This window comes from Scatophagus argus, chromosome 9 (genome assembly GCF_020382885.2).
Source record: "Scatophagus argus isolate fScaArg1 chromosome 9, fScaArg1.pri, whole genome shotgun sequence".
Classification (NCBI taxonomy): Eukaryota; Metazoa; Chordata; class Actinopteri; family Scatophagidae; genus Scatophagus; species Scatophagus argus.
In genome coordinates, this window is record NC_058501.1 from 13,715,163 (window position 1) to 13,720,793 (window position 5,631).

Sequence of the window (5,631 nt, forward strand, 5' to 3'; positions counted from 1 at the left end):
TAGCAGATGTTTTTATCACAAGCGACTTACAGAATAACAAGTTTCAGTTGACACACTATGTGCAGTAGGCTGGATTGGGTGTCACTCACTCTGTTCCTATTGTTTATTGTAACCGTCACTCAGCTGTCCCAGGAGTCTAAACCCACCTCACTGGATACAAAGACGAGGGAGTCCTGTCCTGTCAATGAAACTTTTTAACTCTCATTCATTTGGACCAAGAAGACTGCTGCCCATGTCTGCATGAGGAGAATTAAAGATACTTCTCCTGATCCATTTATCTACACTTCACAACAGGCTGAACAAATAAATCCATACTATTGGTTAACTTTATCCCACTGTCCAGGTAAGTGAACATGACATCTTGTTTTTATAAGTTTTATTTTTGCATCACTGACTAAGATCAAATAGTAAAATCCAGTGGTAAAATTATTTAATTTCTACAGTTGTATTGGTTAGAATATATGCTAAAATGTATTTTATGAGCCAAATTGGTTGTGTGGCATCAAAAGACAAATCTCCTCCTGACTTGTATTGTTAAATGTCTCAGTCACCATGCAGACCACTTAGCCTAACATGATAAAGTGCTATGAATTAACACTGAACAATGAGACAAAACAAATAATGCTCATTAGCATTCTGCAGTGTTTCATCCTCCCTTCGCTTTCCTTTATTCTGACTCAGAGCGCCGACAGCCAGATGGAGACCAAGTCCTCACTGAACCACAGCAACCCGCCTGATTTAAATGGCCGTTATTACTTTGGTCATGGAGGAGCCATCGTATCTGAGTGAGAGCAATAACCATTCTGCATAAAAAAAAGTCAAAGACGGTTAAACATTTAATGTGTCAGATGTAGCCTAATTATACATTTCTGTCTTACCGTTACAGGAATATCACCAGTCAACATTGTTATAAGAGCACCGGTAGAAATAAAAGTAAAGATCGTCTCAATGATCAGCTGTAAGTAGCCAATAATTAATCATAAATATTGTCATATAAATATTCCACAGTGGGGATACAGAATGATAACAGTCATTTTGTTTCTTCTCTCAGCATACCAAAACCAACTGATATAAATATGGTGTGAGTATTTTCTCTTTCTGTGTCAACCTTTTCTGTAGATGCAAGAAAAGGGATTTTTTTTGTTTGTTTTTTTGGAAAGCTTGCAGCTAAGGTTTCCTGTCTGTCTAAGATTTTAATACATTTTCATTTTCATGGTGCTTTTAACAGAGAGAAAATGATAAAGATTGCAGCTCCAAAACCTCATCCCTATTCATCGCACATCTCCCAGTTTGCAATGTTTCCATCCTTCCGTTCTCCAGATGACCCTGAAACAGGTGTCAGAGCGGCCTCCCAACGTTACCTCAATCTCCTGATCCCAAATAGAACACCAGACATCACCCTGATGAGTAAAACTATGGGTAAGAAAGCATCCTATTGTGGCAAGAGTGGATGGTAGAACCGATGCCTCCAGAGACATATAAGATTATTTCCATGCACAGGTAGTCCATATAGACATGAGATCTTGAAGTCGCCCTTGAAAACCAGGAAGAAAGCTATAAATTGGACTGGAGAACACGGCTTCTTTGATGTGAGTAATGAAATACCTCATATAGCTTATCATTGAGGTTATACATCAGTTCGTCAAATGACAGTTGGTCTGATGACGCCTTCCTCCAGCACGCAAAGCCATTGAAGGGAGACAACCAGATTTTCTACCCCACTCCCCCAAAGACTGTACTGCCCAACCCTAAACTTCGTGACTGGGATTTGACGTTATCTGAGCGCACAAGTAACATGCTGAGAAATCTGGAGAGGACTCACTGGGTCACTTCTTACCAAATGGAATACACAGGTAAAGATGTTCTCATTAGTGACACCACTAACTAAAAACCATATATATCCACATGTGTCATGGGTTTCTTAAAATTCCGATACTGACTCCATAAGCTACCATTTATTATGATGGGAATAAGTCAGTCCTCAGAAATGGGACTTTTATTCTCCACAACTGGCAAAACACACTCTATAAACCATGGCAAGAGAAGAGTGAAACAAAATATAACCCATAACCTGCTGGCTCAAAAAGTTAGTCTTCAGTCAAAAGAAAGATGACAATGTCGCCCTTATTTTCTTAATAATTTCTAATATTTTCTAATAATTTCCACCCAGTTCTTTAGCAGGAAGCTGAAAAGGGAAGAACATGGAGTACATTTTGCTAACAGAAATTAAATTCTGTGTGGACATCATTTAGCAAAATAATAATTCAGGAATGCGATTTACATCATTGTGAAATCAATAATGACTAATATTATGATATTAAGTATTTAATATTTGAAGTTTGATTTTTCTAAGGATGGGGGCCTGCCAATCCTCTGAAGATGGATGACTTCAATGAAAAAATGAGTAACCACACTGGGATGAATTCACACTTTGCACCACTGGTAAAATCCTTGAGAACATTGTACATTTTGTATAGCAATATTTACAGTGTGCAGCACTAATCCTAACGAGTTCCTCTTTCTACAGAGAGAAACGTCCTTTCCTGTGTTTGTTCCCTCTAAACCAAGCAAAGGATGTAAAAGAAGACAGGGGAGTCATGTGGGGAGGAGCACCTGCAGTCCCACTGCTGCTGAACTCCTAAATCCAGCTTCAAACCAAAGCACTGCTGCTGCTACTGTAAACCAACACAGGCCACAAGAGATCACAGCTAAGCATAATGAGGCACCAGATCCAAACCAAAAGGGGCAAAGTCAGAAGTGCAGCTCCATATCCACAGGAGCACTACGCTCTGAGCTGTCCCAAGAGGTCTTACACAAACAGCAAACTGAGAGCAACAGCTTTGTTTATGAGGCCAGGGAGAGAGAAAACCGTAAAGTCCAATTTGATGAAAGTCCTACACGAGTATCTGCGCCACAGAGCAACCAAGAGGCTAACACTGCCCGGATGGCAGATACAGAGCAACCTCTGGACCTGTACAACCGCCCACTTTCCCAGGGAGAGATGGAGGCCAAACAAGAGAAAAGCCTGACTGAGCTGTGTGTGAAGGATGAACCAAGTAGCACAAAGCAGAATTTTAAAGCTGGAAGAAATCTATCGAGCCTTAGTCAGTCAGATGGAGCCAAAGACCTGGCAGGTATTGAATCACATGCTGAGTTGTTATCGAGAGCAGCTTCAGAGCAGGAGAAACTGGCAAAGGGCAAAGAGCTGCCACATAGTATATCTAACCCCTGCATCCTGCCAAGGCCTCCTGTTCAGCGAGTTGGGACTGTGGGTAGCGAAAGCGTAACTCTCAGCCTCCTGGACCTTCAAAATTCATTTAGTAAGTCGGCGGCCCATCGCAACTTTAACAGCTCCAACACCTGTGCTGCTGTCAACCTGAGGGACAATGTAGTCACAGGGAAAAAACATGACTTCTACGGGATTAACTGTTACTACCTGCACGGTTAACCGAGTGAACGTGAATTTTAACATCCTGGGAGTAAATAATAATCATAATAATTAAATACCTAATTGTGAAACACCACTAAGTTTAAAGAACTAGAACATTCAAGCAACCAAGAATAAGCAGCTGAGTCTGAGAGGAGTCCAACTTTTGTCCTATCAGGTGCTCCAAATATTAGAGAGTAACACAAGTAAGTTTCCTCTAAAATATAAAATAAAGAATTATTGTTGGTAGTCCAGATGCTAAAAGTTTTCATTTTTCCTAAATTATGGCTAGTTTAAAATTCATCAGAATCAAAATTTAATCAGAATTTAAGCAACTTAAATACAGTTTCTGAAATATTCTCATTTGCGTTTTTTTTTTAATCTGAATTATGATTTAAATCTAGTTATTAAGAGAAAACCACATAAACCAAAACCCATAAATTCAGATAGTTAAATTTCGCATTAAGATATTCATGTCCTTCTAAGACTGAAATTTTCACCGCTAAAATTTGCTTCCAAAATGTCCACTTCAAAACCCGTCTGGCACAAAAACAACAAGGCGACTGTAAAGGCTGTGAAATTTCTCATATGCACTCGTTCTTGGATCTTGAATTATTGTGATTCATAATTTCTTTCACGTAAATTTCCACATTGTGTAGTTCATCCAGTACTTGCTTAAATAATAACACGCAGTAACTGACAGTGGCTGTTTTTAAACACACCATTAAGCAATTTTGAAGTAAGATAATTGATTGATTGTTGTTATTTTTATATGACTCTTTGTTTGGGAGTTCTTGCATGTTATGCCTTTAATATAATGTAAGCATAGTAAACGGTCAGGCTTGTTTAAAAATATTTTTAATTTGCTCTTTGGTTGGCAATATTCATCAGATCTCAGGATGTGTTATACAATAATATTCTTACATAAGGTTCCCACAAGCCATAGATGATGATTGTAAGGGTAAAACAGAAGAAAGAGCCTTCAAATCTCAATTCACCGACTTCAGTCTGCCTGCACAGTCAACACACAGAAGGAATATTCAGAGGCAGTAAATTCATAATGAAGCACAAATGAATACTCTGGCCTTTACTGTAACCCTCCTCATTTTACAGAGGAGAAAAATTCTATGAAGATGACTTTTTCCTTCACAAATGTGAGGCAGAGTTCACCACAGACTATTGTGTTGGCTGTCTCGTGGAATCCATCTCTCTGTATTATAGGTTCTGCAGCGACCTTGTAGCCCGCCATGTGTGAAAGGAAAACATGCCTTTTCACACATAATTTGTTGCAGTCAGGCTGACTCACTGTCAAAGGAGGTTTTTTTTTTTCCTGCAAAAGTAAATCCTTGAGCAGCAAGCCTGCAGCCTTGAGTGATATAACAGCATCTCATTCAAACTTTCAGGAAAAGAAAAAAAATCATGATAATGGCTCTCACAGCAAAAAGAACTTGCACAGCCTACAGTTTTCCTGCTGAATATTGTAGACAATCTTAAGTCGTGAGCGTGTTTCTTATGAGACGACTTCATGAGGACAGTCATAAGTCTGGTTTTGGTTTCATTGTTGTTTTGTTTGTTTTTGTCATCACGCATGTGCAACAGACCTACATTTAGAAAACACTTGTGACTTGTCACATTCAAACTCGTATACATTTTAAAATCTAGTCACATTTTAGGCTTGTGCTTATCTTTTTAATCTCAGAAACTGCAAAAGATTCTGTACTGATTTGACTGTATATTTCTCATAATGCCATGAGCACGAAACCTGTGATTCGGCTTCATATCCAGCAGGTGGCAGTATATCATCGTTTTCGACCGTAAAGTCAGACATTTATCGTTCTCTTCATTTCGATATTTTTTGATAAAGGTTGCGTTGTCATTTTGGTGATTTGGACACAGCTTTTTACTATCCCATACAGTTGGTAAAATTCTTTTTTTTAAAAAGAAAAAAAAAGTAACTCCACTCTTCACCAACACACGAATACAAGAATGTCAGATTACACCTGCAATCAAACAACGATTAAAAGGCCATAATTTAATGACTTGCAAAGTGATGAGTTAGTCTGTCTATAACTTGTGTCCTTCCTTTTGGGGGGTCCCTCTCGGCGCGTCATGGAAAAGATGCTGTCAATGGCACAAACCCAGCCCCTCCGAGGTGACGCTGACCTCTGTTCTGCGTTTTAATTGGAGCTCGGCTTCAGTCAGTC